The 16,182-nt window shown below is 45.5% G+C and overlaps 1 protein-coding gene across 3 annotated transcripts in view; it reads right to left on the bottom strand.

Annotated features, from left to right (window-relative positions):
• Window positions 1-15,189, bottom strand: part of SLC29A4 (solute carrier family 29 member 4) — a 660,337-nt gene extending 645,148 nt beyond the window's left edge. For 2 of the 3 annotated variants that reach the window (XM_056534645.1, XM_056534646.1), the window contains exon 1: window positions 14,872-15,187. The gene's annotated coding sequence lies outside the window, so the exon portion shown is untranslated. Of the gene's footprint in view, window positions 1-14,871 lie in introns of all 3 variants that reach the window. The other variant, XM_056534647.1, reaches the window with a different exon arrangement.
• Window positions 15,190-16,182: the final 993 nt, after the last annotated feature.

Below are 16,182 nucleotides of genomic sequence, written 5' to 3'. Positions count from 1 at the left end.
TTTGCAAGTATTGGAGAAAGTTTAGAAACTGAAGAGAATGCTGACTTTTTTTAGACAACTTTGTTGAAGAAGCATTGAAGCTTGCTACTATTCATCATATGCGATGTGCTGTTCATACACTGCAACTTGCCATAAGAGATGGATTAAAAGATCGCCATGCAGCTACACTAATTGCCAAATTACGGCAAGTAACTGTTGCAGCCAGGGCCCCAAAAACAGATGCAATTTTGAAAAGACGTGCAGGAAAAGGAGCCATTTTGGATCAAACAACTCGCTGGGGAAGCACTTATTTAATGGTGAAGCGTTTGCTTGAACTTAAAGACTTCATAGAAGAAATGGACAATGAAAATATTGCATTAACTGAAAGCCAGTGGACACAAACAAAAGAGCTGGAGAACCTTCTTTCTCACCCCTTCACTGTCACCAAGAGGTTGCAATGTGACGATCTAACCCCGGGTAAATTCATCTTGGAATGGAAGAGCCTGTTATATCGCCTAAACAAAAATGGAGGGTTAATAGCTGAGGGCATTGCATCTTCAATAATGAAAAGAGAGAGTCTTTTGCTGGAAAATGAAATCCTGTTAGCGGCTATTTATGTCTTCAAACGAAGAATTAGACTTTGATTCCTTCTTAGACAAAATGGAAGTTGCTAAAGGAAAGCGACGTCGCACAAGCGTTACAGAACCAGTAAATGTCCAAATAAAAAAATTCCAACAGGAGTTTTATAAAGCACTAAAAGAACTTGAAAAGTATGATCGCGCTCATCAAAACTGTTGAAGAAGCCATCCTTGTTTATCCAGAGATTGTTAGTGATGTGGCCAGAATAGTTACTGCAATGCCACCCACCCAAGTCAGTGTCGAAAGATTATTTTCAGCCCTAAAAATAATAAAGTCTGACTTAAGAGCCTCTATGAAAGAGGATCTGGCAGAGGCAATTCTCTTCCTTAGAACTCTACATTGAATTGATTTGCATTTGTTAAGCCTATAACTACATTTTAAGATTAATATACACCATTTCTAGGTTTTACAGATTTTGTTTTTGGTTCATATAGATAACCTTTTTGTTTTTGTTCTAAAACAACCAAATAATGTGGTTTGTATTTTTGAACTGGTAAAGTTCCTGTTACTGATGTTTATGCCTGCTGCTACTATCCAGCCACTTGATTAATAATATTAATTTAAATCGCCGTATATAACCGGCAATTACACCGGCACACCGCGGCCTACAGGCTGGTAAAGGGACCTAATTTGTGTCTGAACATCCCTGGCAACTACCGACATCCTCCTGGCTATGGCTATCAGGAACAAGAAAAAGAGCCCACTTAAACTCACCACCTTCTTCCCCCCGGCAGAGCGGACCCAAGATGGCGCTGGATCTCCCGGGCACATGCCTGTGCAGGAGCGGATGGCGGCTTCAACTCCTATTTCCTCCGGGGTGGTGAGTCCTTCTGTCCGTTCCTCTCCGGCCCCATCTCGCTCCTCTGGAGGCTCCCTGCACTCTAGTTCACCCGAGCAGCGGGGGGGACAACCTGCGCTCTCCTCGCCCGTACCGCAGGTTCTGCCTCAGAGACGCTCTCCTGCCCCGTCCTCGTGCGCCATGCCGTGCACCCAGGGAACCATGAATGGTGACCTTGCTGTCCCCGTTACTGAGGCTGCAATGAGAGTTATGTTGGCAGATTTGCAAACTTCGTTCCAGCAGGCCCTCCATACTGCAGTTGCCAGCATCCAGATGGAAGTGCACTCCTTAGGCATCAGAACATCCATAATTGAGAGCAAGATGGCGGAGGTCACTAACTCACATAACGATATGGCCAACTCTATTGATGAGGAACTGACCTCCCTGAAGCTCAAGGTTGCTGAAATGGAGGACCGATCTCGGAGGAACAACCTCCGAGTCAGAGGAATCCCCGAGTCTGTCAAAACCGAGGCATTACAGGACTTCCTTACTGATTTTTTCTCTATCATTTTACCCCAGGCAAATGCCCAAGATCTCCTTATAGATAGAGCTCACAGGCTCCCCAAACCTAAATCAGTCCCTGTCTCCTCTCCTAGGGACACTATTTTACACCTGCACATTTTCCATATCAAGGAGCAGATCATGCTGAATGCCCGCGGTGTCACCAACCTGCCAGAGAGATTTGCCTCCCTCTCCATCTTCGCGGATCTGTCTGCTGCTACCCTGGCACGGAGGCGAGAATTTGCTGCGGGCACTCGCATACTGCGGGACAGCTCCATCAGTTATAAGTGGGGATTCCCGGTGAAAGTGATCGTCACCTATGAGGGATCTAAGCACACCGCTACCTCTCCTCAGGGTCTTATTCAAGCTTTGCAAGATTGGGGGCTGGGCTCGAACTCACCTACCCAGCACCTGTCGGGCCGAGAGGCCCCAACTCACATACCGGAGGAATGGATCACCGTCTCTAAGAAGAAGACCACCTGATCCTGGTGCTCTTAGTGTAATGTATTGAACTGTGACTGTTTGTTGAGCTATATGCAGTTTTTTTTAGGTTTGGGAAACATTATGGTTACCTACATTATACAGGGAACTTATGTCCTATGGTGTCTCTGGCACCGCTCTTAATCCCTTTATTTGTATAGGATTGAGGCCGGTTTAGCCACGGTTTCTTACATTGTCTGTCATCAATGTATCCCCCAGGAGCGTACTCCATGTGCTCCTTCTCCTTTCCTTTACTCTATTTCTACCTTCGTGTTTGCTTGCTCCTTCTTATTCATGTTTCAATGTTTTTCTCTCGTTTGTTTGTCTGGTACGTGGTCTCTTTTTCCTGCATCTCTTTCCTCTGGTACAACTTCAGGCATCTTCTATTCACGGGTGGCCTCGTTGCTCCTCCTTGGGGCGCCCATGCTGTGATAGTGTATAACCAGTTTACCTTAGTACTGCCATGACGCTACAATTTGTGTCCTTAAATTGCAAGGGTCTTAACTCACCTTTTAAAAGGTCCATGGTGTGGAAGGAAGCTGTTACATTGGGGGCAGATATACTCCAAGAGACTCATCTGCGTTCTGAGGACTCTAACAGACTTTCGCACAGATGCTTCCCCACAATTATTCACGCTCCAGCTCCCCGCAAGCATGGAGGGGTGTCGTTGGCATTTAAGAACTCTGTCGCGCTTACTAATGTGAACTCTGTGATTGACCCTGGTGGAATGTTTTTGATTGTGAAATGCTCTATTAATAATACTCCCTATGTCTTAGTAGGGGTTTATGCTCTACTTGCGAGTTTGATAAAGAAGCAGCAGCATAGTAGAATAGCCTACCTGACCACCCCCACGGGGGCTAAAATCATGGACCCTAAGGGGATTGCAGACTCCTTTGCCGACTACTACAATGGCTTATATAACCTGTCCTCCTCTACTGATACTCCTCAACCTACTGCTTCTTCTATAACTTCTTTTCTTTCTTCTATAAATCTTCCCTCCTTGTCTCGGACCCAGGCGGCTGATCTATCCCTACCATTCACCTGTGCCGAAGTCCTCTCGGTGATAAAGTCGCTTAAAGCGGCCAAGTCGCCGGGTCCGATGGACTCACCAACGAATTTTACTTGACTCATGCTGCCATATTAGCTCCCCATTTAGCTAGTCTATTTAGCGAAATTGCTAAAACTGGACACGTCCCTAGTGAGATGTTGTCGGCTGTCATAGTGACGCTGCCCAAGCCTGGCAAATCCCCTGATGTCCCTGCAAACTTTCGCCCCATTTCCCTGTTAAATGGGGACTTGAAGCTATATGCTAAATTATGGGCCAATAGATCAGCTGGGGTACTCCTCGATATGGACCAAGTGGGGTTCGTTAAGGGCAGACAGACCTTGGACGGCACTAGGAGATTTTTAGATCTCATAGCGGTGGCCAACAGACGTCGGGCGCCTTCTCTGCTCCTCTCTTTGGATACGGAGAAGGCGTTCGACCAAGTCCACTGAGGGTACTTGAAGGAGGTGCTGCAGAGGTTTAACTTCCCGGAGTCCCTGGTTGGAGCCTTGATGGCTCTCTATTCTACTCCGCCGGCTAGGGTTTTTACAGGAGGTGCCTTGTCCAGACAGTTTTCCATTTCCAATGGCACCCGTGCCCACTGTCACCTCAGATATTTGCACTGGTCATGGAGCCTTTAGCCCAGCATATTAGAAACTCCCCTGACATCTCTGGCATCGCTGTGGGTGGTCGGGACCACCGCATTGGGCTATTTGCCAATGACGTGGTTTTGTCAGTCACTACTCCCGACACATCTGTCTGTGCAGTGTTGGATATCCTGCTGGCCTTTAGCAAGGCTAGATACTACAAATTGAACTCCACAAAATCTGTAGTGTTACCCCTGAATTTAACCCCGACTATGACCTGAAATTTAAAATCCCAATTCCCATTTATGTGGTTGGAGGATGGCATCACCTACCTGGGCATCAAACTTACACCTTCTTTTTCCACTCTTCTTCCCTCTAATATAGCTCACCTCACTGCGATCCTCAAATCGGAAATTACTAAATATGCCAAGATCCCCATGTCTTGGGTGGGGCGAGTTCCAGCTGCCAAAATGTTCCTTCTCCCTAAAATTTTCTACTTATTCAGGAATCTTCCTATTCACTTTCCTATTTCTGCTTTCTAGGGCCAGGATGTCTGCCAAAGTGTTGTATAAGCCAGTTAAGCTGGGGGAACTAGGCTGCCCAGACTTGGTGGCTTATTACAGGGCCGCCATGCTCACTCAGGTTAAGCAGTGTTTAGAGACGGAGGTTACTGCCCACTGGGTTGACATAGAAAAGAGTATTCTAAATGTGGCATCCCTTAGATCCTTGTTATGGTCTATCTATTTACAACGGGAGGTTCGGCCAAGCTACATCCCGAAGATTCAGGCGAGCCAGTCCATCTGGTTATATGCGATTAACAATGCAGTAGTATCCCCTGGCACATACAGCTCCACACAACTCTCATCCGTCCAATTCATTTTACCTAACACTGACCTCAGGGCTTGGGCAGCGGCTGGAATAACCACCCTGGGAGATATTAGTACTGACGATGTGCTCTCACCGTTTGACTTAATTTCTAATAGCTTTATAATTTTTTACAAATTAGACACTTGCTACCCTGCTTAAAGTGGCACCCTACTGTTCCCTCTACCCCCCTATAATGCTTACTTCACTAAATTATCATCCACTAAGGGGGGCATTTCTAAAGCTTATGTTGCCCTGCTTTCAAGGCTGGAACCCACTCCTCCCCCCTACCAGCTATCCTGGGAACGGGATCTAGGTGTCTCTATATCACAGTAGCAGTGGGAATGGCTATTTACACTCCCAACTAGGCTGAGCAAAAATATACCCAGATACATCTCAGGCTTGTTGGCGATGTGGTGAGGCACGAGGAATATTGCTCCATATTTGGTGGTCCTGCCCGGGCCTGAGAGACTTTTGGAACAACATACAGACACTGTTGACCTCTTTGATATCAGAACCCTTTTCATGGGGTCCCGGAGTGGCTCTCCTGTCGCTCCATCCTGAAAAACTACTGTTTTCCTCGCTGGTCACGTGTTTCCATACCTTATCCATTGCTAGAGTGTCAATTGCTAAACATTGGAAATCTCGGGATGTGGCTTCGATGGCTGAAATGAGGAACCAACTCATACATACCTGTACAATGGAAACTATGGTGTTGGATAGGTTGCCAATGTCTAGATCCAATGTTGCTACTTACCTGGTTTGGTCGGAGTTGAGGGAGTCCTTGCAAAACCAATGACCTGCCTAATAGGTGGGGATGACGATGATGACATGCCTTCTGTCCCTTTTGTCCGATTGTTCACTAAAATACTGCTATGCATGAAAATTGACTGATTTCTTTAGGTTTATGATTTGACCCACGTACTGAGCAGTTATGTTCCTGTAATGTTTTGTATGGTTGTGCACGTCGGGAGTTACGATGTGTCCTTGTTGACTTCTTGGACCTGCGAGTCCTTTATGTCTGTGTTATCACTATGCATATCATAAATAAGGTTTTGAAGAAAAAAAAATAATTAATTAAAAAACTGTTGTTTTCATTGTGTTTCATTTGCTTAAACTGTTCAATACAGTAGACTGTTGGCTTCCCAGCCAGTAGTCCTGTGGTAATGACATGTATGTTGCCTTTCTTTCCTTTCTTTCACATATTAATACAGAGGAGTTGGAGTCGGAAGTACAAAAAACTGAGGAGTCGGAACATTTATTTACCGACTCCACAGCCCTGAGGACATATAAAGGAAAGATTTATACTTCTCCTCCCTTATGAGTCCACTTCTGACTTTGGCTCAAAAACTGCAGTGGCAGTTTTCCAAAAACTGCCAGAGAAAAAAGTGGAAGCTTAGCCTAACACAGCAGCAGACATCTGCCGGTAATCACTGACAACCGAGATCCCTCTGATGTCTGTCATTTAACTGGTTAAATGCCATAATCAATAGCAATCATGGCATCTAAACATCAAATGCTGGTAATCCCTGGTGTCTAGGGGACCCATTGGCACCTCTGCGATGCTATTGTGGGGTGCCGATTGGTTGTTGTGGAAGCCCGGGGTCTTACCTCTGCTTCTTGGGCTTCCATGGATCGGTGATTGCAGAAAGCTGCCTTAGGCACTCCTTAGCAATTGAGTGTCAATTACATGGATCAATGTAATGCAATAGCATTACATTCATCTATGTAGGCCCCTAGGGGGGGGGCAAACGTGTTAAAAAAAGGAAAAAATTAAAAATATAACCCCCCAATGTAAATTTTAATCACCCCCCTTTTCTCATTCTTCAAAATTAAAGGAAATCTGTCACCAGTGTCACCTGCAGGAACCTGTCGGTACTGACAGCTAGTGCAGGTGACACTGATGACAACGGTACTCACCTTGTCCCATTCCGTGGCAGGGATCTTGGGGCACGGGTGAAGCTTACTGACTTCATCACTGTTGCGAGACCTAGCTGGGTCACTGCTTGGTCCCGCTGTGAGAGAACAGCAGCGGTGACATCACTAAGCTCTGCCCGTGCTCCAAGCCGTGTGCCCAGAGCGGAGCTAACGGAGGAGGTTAACGAAGATCCCCACCACGGAATGGGACAAGGTGAGTACCGTTGTCATCAGTGTCACCTGCACTGTCATCAGTCTCATCAGTGTCATCTGTCGGTACTGACAGGTTAGTGCAGATGACACTGGTGCCAGATTTCCTTTAAACACTGTAAGAAAAACAATAAACATATTTTGTGTCGTCACATGCACCATTGTCTGAACTATTAAATCATAATCTTTCTGTTCCTGCACAGTCAACAGTGTAAACGCAAAAAAATTCAGAACAACCAAATTGCAGATTTTTTGTCACATCACATTCCAGAAAAATTGAAATAGAAACTGATGAAAAATCCAGAACTGCACAAAAAAGGTACAGTAGAAAACTACAGCTCATGGCGTAGAAAATAAACCCTAATACAGCTCCATAGTTATAGGTCAAAACTTTGTAATAGGGTCAGGCTTCGTAATCTATATATATATATATATATATATATATATATATATAACTCAATAGCCCTCATTTACTAATGTCAACCCGACTCTTTTTGTCGGGTTGTGCGACCAAATTTGTGTCGCACAACCCGACATAATATATCATCACTCCGAGTGTTTTTTAAACCCATCAAAATGGGCGTGGTTATCACAAAAAGGAGCGTTTTCCCGACATAAAAGAAAAAACACTCGGAGTATGATGAAAAACTCACAGGAAAACCTGTGAATTTTTCTTCACCAAAACCCAACAGCTCTGAGCTGTCGGGAAATGACTCAAAACTGACTAAGTCCTACCCCCATCATGGAACAGGGTCTGTTCCATGTTGGGTGTAGTAGTACAGGGGCAAAGGCGTTGATCGCATTGGGTCTCACTTCTGAGACCCGATCCGATCAAAAGTTATTAAGCAGGGGAGCTGGCGGCATGGTCCGCTCCCCAGCGATGTACGATGTATTTTACTTTCATTTTCCAATTTCCCGCCGGGATCCCTGAATGGCCAGTACTGAGGAGCCATTCAGGGATCCCGGCAGGGTTCTCAAATAGAAGAGCTGCGGTGGGGAAAGATATATAGAATCGCTGGAGGAATGTATATGTCCCCACAGCTTGTATATGTATATACCCCCGCACAGCGCATGTTATATATGTCCCCCGCACAGCGCATGTTATATATGTCCCCCGCACAGTGCATGCTATATATGTCCACCGCACGTTATATATGCCCCGCACAGCGCAATCATATGCCCCGCACAGCGCAATCATAAGCTCCCGGTAGCGCTATCATTGACAAGCATTTTATTAGCAAAGCATCTCTCCGGGAAGCCCCTGCCCGATGCTCTGCTAATGCTCCGCTTGTGAGTGATAGCGCTTCAGAGGCATATGTGTATAGAAGCGAAGTGGGGACCAGATATATAGCGTTATCTGGTCCCCACTTCACTTCTATACACAATCCTCCTGAGTACAAACACCTCAGCTGCCCCATCACCTCCCCCCATCCCCGATGTTATAAATACCTGTTCCCGGGGTCCGGGGCCCACGATCCCTCTGGCTCCGGTGCTGTGGCTGTGATGCGCAATGACGAGTGATGTCCCCAATGACGAGCGCTGGAGCCAGAAATATTGCGGACCTCGGGAACAGGTAATTATAACATCGGGGATGGGGGAGGCGATCGGGCAGCTGTGGTGTTTGTACTCAGGAGGACTGTGTATAGAAGCGAAGTGGGGTATAGGGTCCTGCATGACTATAGGGTGGTTTCTGGCTACAAGGTAAATCTTTCTAAGTCAGAGGCCCTTCCTCTTAACCTCCCCCCTCATCTTTCTACTCTTTTACGCTCTAACTATTCTTTCCGGTGGTCTCCCTCTGCTATTAAATACCTTGGGGTCTGGATCTCCTCTCACTGTTCCTCACTATATTCCACCAACTATCTCCCCCTTTTCAGGGATCTCCGTGCCCTTATGGAAAAATGGCGCTCGCAATATATTTCTTTTTTTGGTCGCATTGCCGCGGTGAAAATGACTGTTGTTCCGAAACTTCTCTACTTTTTTGAAACCCTGCCGGTTCGGGTCCCGCTGTCGGCCCTGCGCTCCCTACAGGAGGCAATTTTTTCGATTCATTTGGGACGGGAAAAGACATCGGCTACAGATGTCAGTGATGTTGGCTGGGCGGGCGTTTGGGGGTCTGGCGGTCCCGGATGTGGTGAAGTATTACTGGGCTGCCCATTTGCGCCATCTCGTGGCGTGGTCCACCTATCATGCCTACAGCCGCTGGATGGAACTAGAGAAGCTGTGGTTAGCGCCTGTCCACCCTAACGCTCTCCTTTGGACTCTTCCTGCCTCTGCTCCTACTCTCTCCCCTCTCCTGGGTCCTATGGCATTTTCTAAATATGTGTGGAATTACTGTTCTGTCAAATTTAAACTGCTGTCTCCCTCTTCCCCTCTTCAATCTTTCCTTTATCATCCTAGCTTTCCCCCTGGCCGGACCTCTCTTATGGTGAGGGAATGGGGGTCTAGAGGCCTTTTTTGCTGGGCGGATGTAGTTGAACCTTTGTCGCGTACCCTCTTGCCTTTCTCTCAGTTACAGTCTCGATGGGATCTCCCCTCATCTGAGCATTTTCATTATTCACAGCTACAACACTTTATGTCCTCCACGCTAGGTGCACTAGTGGTGTCTTCCCCTACGGGCTTTGAAAGGCTGTGTCGTGGTGGACCTCAGGCGAGGGGTCTTCTCTCCTGATATTTATTCCTTGCTAATCCAACCTCAGGAGGGAGTCCAGGTATTTCATCGCTATATGTCTCGCTGGGAGGAGGCGCTTAATACTACTATCACTCTCCCTCAATGGAAGATAATATGGGAGCGGGCCTCTAGGGCGTCTATATGTACGGCTTATAAGGAGACTCAATATAAGCTACTTATGGGTTGGTACCATACTCCAGAGTTATTGAATAGGCTGAATCCCGATATCCCCCCCCCCAGTGCTGGCGTTGTGGGGTGGGTTTGGGTACACATGTTTTCTGGTCCTGCCCTCTTATCACGGTGTATTGGGAGTTAGTGAGTAGTGTGGCTCGCGAATATTCGCAATTCGAATATTATTCGTGAATATCGCATATTCGCGAATTCGCGAATTTCGCGAATATAGCGCTATATATTCGTAATTACGAATATTCGTTTTTTTGTTTTTGTTTTTTTCTTCACAATACACATCACAGTGATCACCCCTCTCTGCTTCCAGCTTGTGTGGTGTAAAGAAGGCCCTAATACTGCTGTGTGAGACTGGCGTGCGAAAATACGCATATGCGAAAATTCGCATATGCTAATTTTTGCATATGCAAATTTACGCGTATGCTAATTTTCACATATGCTAATTTTCGTATATGCAAATGTTCGCGTATGCGAAAATAAAACGAGAATATAACTAATATGCGAATATTCGCGAATATATGACGAATATTCGTCCATATATTCGCGAATATTCGCGAATTCGAATATGGCCTATGCCGCTCAACACTATTAGTGAGTCGTTTGGTATCAGATGTTCTTGGAGTATCGGTCCCTCCTGACCCTCAGGTCTACCTCTTGCACCTCTCACACTCTGCTCTGCCCAAGAAACTGTTTAAGCTAGCTATGCATATGTTCTTGGCAGCTAAGACACTTGTTGCTAAATGCTGGAAGAGGACTCTTCCTCCCTCTGAATCAGACCTGCTCTCCCGTATACGTGATATACGCTCTTTAGAATATCTCACTGCCTCTTTGAATAATACTATCCCTGCCTTTCTTTCAGTTTGGGAACCATGGGACCGTTTCTCTGACAGGCAACCTCCCTGAGGCGATACTGACATCTTCCTCCCCCCCCCCCCTTTCCACTCCCTCCTTGTTCCCCCTCCCCCCCCCCCCTTGTTTGTTGTTTGTTTGAGGTTTTGTTGTCTTTGTCTCTTTTTTTGTCTTTGTTCCTGTCTCCTCACTTTGTCTTCGTGTTGAAGAGTTTTAGTTCTCTCTTTGAATATTTGGCTATATAACTATGTTCATTTACTACAGTCTTTATGGTTTATCTGAGGTTGGGGCTAGTCGTTTTGGACTACAACTGTTTCTGAATGCTCTGGTCTCTATCTTAGCTTGTCATTTGCCCTGATGGGACGGGGAGGGAATAGAGCAGCGGCACTCTGGCCCCACAGAAGCCACTGCACGTCAATGATTTAAAGCGCTTGCATTTAAAGAAACAGTTTATCGAGGATTTTACCAAAATTTCCTTGGAAAAATTAGGGTGCGTGTTATAGGCAGGTGCGTGTTATAAACCAATAAATACGGTCTATAAGACTTCCAGTACCTTACTCCACAAGCTCTGCTCTGCAACTCCTGGGGAGTACATACTGTCAGTCTGGCCACATCCCTTCTGCATGCCACACATCACAAAGCCACACCCATTCTTTAAGCCATACCACTTTTTATTTTCTACCCTTTTTGTGCATTGGTACGGCTTGCTAGTTATGCCCACTTCCACAAAACCTCGCCTCCTTCTATTTTCACCCTACAATCTCTTCATCACAGCTCAGCCCCACCTGAGGATGAAATATGAGGGCGGGAGATGAGGACAGGATGTAAGGTCAGGATATGAGGATGAGATATGAGGACAGGGTATGAGAGCGGGAGATAAGGATGGGATATGAGCTTGGGTTGATATGAAGACAGGATTAAGACAAGTACTTCCTCCTATGTTGCTTTTCCTCCACCACAAGGATTAGGTAGGAAAAACCGGGCAATTATTTGATTGAGTAAAGTACTAGTACATTATATGATAGAGTAAAGTATGCCAATAAAAAATGAGAAGTACAACTTGTGCTGCAAAAAATAAGCCCTAATACAACTTTCTCAGTTAGTAGGTGTTTCACCATAGATTTGGTGGTAAAATAAGTGATGTCATTACCAAGTACAATTGGTGGCACAAAAAACAAGCCCTCATATGAGCCTGTGGATGGAAAATTGAAAGTGTAATGACTATTAGAAGGCAAAGAAAAAAAATTGAAAGTGCAAATGTGAAAAATCCCAACTTCTCCCCCTGCCCCCTCAGCTGGCTATCGTCTTCACTGTGTAATCTTATATGGATCAGCAGTTGGAACAGAGAGGATGGGAAGGAAGTCTGCAGGCATCGGTATGGTCATAGTCCTACTTCTGCCATCAGGATAGTGAAAAAATAAGTGTACTGTGAGTAAAGTATGCTTATAAGGTGGGTGTGTAGATGTATAGGTACTGTACATTTGTATACTTGTGTAATGTGTTAATGTATATATCCTGTACGTATCTACAGTTGCATACCTACCATAGAAGCATGGTAAGCAACTGCTATGGGGCAGGGTAAGCAACTACTATGCGACAGATGTTCCAGATGCCCTCAACATGGCTTTTACCTGTGCATATATATTTAAGACACACACATAGTTGAATGTACACTGCGTCTGCGACAGGAGGAAGCAGCCAGTGTCTCTGTAAAAGTGAGCGACTTTGATCACTGAATGGATTTGTAATAACTTATTTGTAATCACTCTTTGTTGTCCCTTACTGGTAACACACAAAACTTTCATGTATATATAAATATATTTGTGAGTGTGTGTGTGTGTGTGTGTTTGGATTTTTTTTTATAACCCTTCTATTTTTTTTTATTTTTTTTATTGTATAATTATAGTTTTTTTTTGGGTAGGGGGTGGGTTGAGGTTCAGAACTTGTCCTGGGGCACTTTGGACCCTTCTATGTCCCTGTGTATTTGAGACAACTGGCAAGGAAACTGTCTGAAGCCTTTTAGGCATTGTGAGTTATTTAAAAGAGGACACGTACAGCACCGCACAGGCAGCAGATGATTGCCTTGCCAAGTTATCCACCTTGTGAACAGCAGCTTCCCTCCATGCCTTATGTCAGATTGGACATAAGGGAGAGTTGCTGAACAACCCCTATGAGGCCCAAGATCATTGTTGTTACAATCTGCTCATACAGTATATAAGAAATAATAATGCTAACTGAATTCTGTAAATTAAAGGGGTTATAATAATAATATTAAAAAAAATGGTAGCCTGCTAGGACAGTAACATAATAAAATACACCATACTCACCTTGGGGAGGACAGCGTTGGTGCACCAATCCGCCCAGCTAGCTCTGTATATTTCCCGTGATGATGTGCTCTCCCTGCTCTGCAGATGAATTCCTGATTTATCAATGTGTCAAAGACAAAATCTGGAGTGATTTAGCAACCAATCATATCTCAGGTTTCATTTTACCAGAGCACAAGTAGATAAGATATGAAAGCTGAGCTGTATTTTGTTGCTATAGGCACATCAGACTTGTTTGAGTCTTGGACAGATTGATAAATCTTATCTTATTTACATTGTGTGCATCAAAATCTGAGGTGAAAAATCTGCACCAAATACTGGGGCTAGTACTTATACCCTTTATGACTCCTCCTGCTGTTCCCTAACAGTATGATGCAGTTATAGTTGAATAATATGGTAAATGCCCCACCATACACCCATGTAGGCTGCAGGCAGTTTAGGCCTGCTCTCCACAAGAATGGACATAGTAACAACGGAGTCCAGTACAGAGCAGGGATAGAAGGAACAGTCAGAGGGAGGGGATGCATATTCATTAGCCGGGTGGCGTTGCGGACGAGCGGCGCTGACGTCAGAGTGCCAGAAGGAGTCTTGTAACCCCGCCTGTGCCAGTTAGTAGCTCATTTGCATATCCAGAAGAATGAAGATAACGGGCGAACAGCGGGGCGGATCCGGGCATGGTAGGCAGCATATTGATCAGCGTCCCCCGCACTGCCAGCCAGTACCTCTGGTTAGTGCGGGGGGAGTTTACTGACAGTATGCCTTTAAGGATATATACAATAGGGAACAGTTGTGAAGATGGCGCATTTTTAGAGCACCATCTTTCTCCTCTTGACATAATGACCAGGGAATCAAGGGCCAAAATACCACACTACTTTGAATTCCTCAGAATGCTCTAACTATCCAATGATACAGTATATTGCCTATACCAGTATAACAGTTAACCTTGCCTCCTTTCCAATACTGTTGGCTCCAATGCTTTCCATATTTTGCTGATATAACAGGGCATGGCTAAGCTATCCCTATATTATACACTACTGTGGCTAAAATATCGCTAATATATACATTACGGTGTGGCTAAGCTATCACTATATTTTACATTACGATGTGGATAAACTATCGCTATCTTATGCATTAAGGCGTGACTAAGCTATCGCTATATTATACCTTACGGCGTGGCTAAGCTGTACAATACACTTATACCATACTATAATACCGACATATAATACTATGCATATACAGATTAGAACCCTGATACATACAATAGAAAATCTTAAAAGCTGATGATGATGATGATGATGATGATGATGAAAAATGTCACAATATACAGAAACCTCACAAACAATAGAGATAAAAAAAAAGAAGAAAAAAAAAGCAAAACTTCAAAACAAAAAAAAGAACCATGCAGCATTACATGATCCATTACATGATCACTGGACGGACATGAATACAAGCTCATCCCCGGACCCTCATACACACAGGGCAGAGACCAGCAGACAGCCACTCCCTGCGGTCTGAGCTGCCATCGCCACAACGCCGGCCGCCTCCAGTGTACGTGCACCAGGGAACACAGCCATCTGTTGAGCGACGCCTACATGTTAGGGCGCCATCACCTGCACTTCTCCCTCAACACGGCTCGTACTGTTATTCCCGTAAAAAGCCATTCATTGCTAAGAATATCTTATTCCTACTCAAACAGCTGCTAAAATCTGGGGAGACGGGATAGCAGAGGAGATGACGATCTGGGGAAATGTCCCCTACGTTGACGTTAAGTAGTAGCATCTTACCCCTCTAGCTCCACGATAAAGGATAGCGCTCAGATTCCTGTCAGTCAGTCCTCCTGAACGCACCACAGCAGGACAGGGTGGCAGAAAGCATCATGCATTTCCAATCCCGCCTACCAATATTCTCCTTTCAAAGATCACTGCAGCATTGAAGCCCTCCTTCGGCTACTCACGGAAGCCATCCTCAATCCAGGCGAAGTGAACGCCTGGGGACACCGTAATAAAACCAACCAACGGCAGTTTATGGAAAAACAGCATTAGTGGTCTGCTAATAGCTGGGGGAACAGCAGTATCCAGTGTGTGTGTGTGGATAGTAAAATACTGTATAGTAGAAGATTATATAATCTGTGATTTATGATGCTTATTTATCATGTCAGCTAGTGTCACGTGCAGCTCCTGGTTTGTCTCATCTTCACTGTGAACCTACAGGATAAAAGCTGCAAAACCTTACACTACCCTCACCTATTCAGAGATTTAAGGGGGTCACACCCAGGTAGGGTTGCCACCCTGCCGGTATTTTACCGGCACAGCCGGTATTTTCATCTACATTCCGGGCTGTGCCGGTAAGTTTGGATGAAAAATACCGGCCATGCAATGGCCGGTATTTTTCATTCACTGACAGGGGCGGACGGAGCAGCATCCCCAGAACAGCACTGCTTTCATGACCGGCCGTACAATGCCCAGGTCTGACACCAGCAGCCTGTGACAGGGAGAGCTCCGTGCGATGACAGGAAGAGACTGTACAGTGCTGGGAAGGGGGCGTGACCTCCTGTCTCCTCTCTCCCCCTCCCCCTCCTTCTCTCTGCCCCGTGCAGTCTTACAACCCTCCATAGGCAGAGCAGGGAGGGGAGAGGCCGTGTATTCTGTCTCCCTCTGCAGCGCAGGGCGGGTGAGTGTCTGTGTGTATATGTGTGTGTGTATATATGTGTCTGTGTATACATGTGTCTGTGTGTATATATGTGTCTGTGTGTATATATGTGTCTGTGTATATATATGTGTCTGTGTATATATATGTGTCTGTATACATGTGTCTGTGTATGTGTCTCTATGTGTCTGTGTATATATGTGTGTGTGTGTGTGTGTGTGTGTGTGTGTGTAGGGGGGGGGGGGGGGGTAAACTGCCTAATCTGGGGGACAACTATGCTGCCTAATCTGGGGGACAACTGGGGTACAACTATGCTGCCTAATCTGGGGGACAACTATGCTGCCTAATCTGGGGGACAACTATGCTGCCTAATCTGGGGGACAACTATGCTGCCTAATCTGGGGGACAACTATGCTGCCTAATCTGGGGGACAACTATGCTGCCTAATC

This window comes from Hyla sarda, chromosome 8, assembly GCF_029499605.1.
Source record: "Hyla sarda isolate aHylSar1 chromosome 8, aHylSar1.hap1, whole genome shotgun sequence".
NCBI classification, from domain to species: Eukaryota; Metazoa; Chordata; class Amphibia; order Anura; family Hylidae; genus Hyla; species Hyla sarda.
The sequence above is the reverse complement of the archived record's forward strand: the minus strand, read 5'-3'. Positions and strand labels throughout refer to the sequence as shown.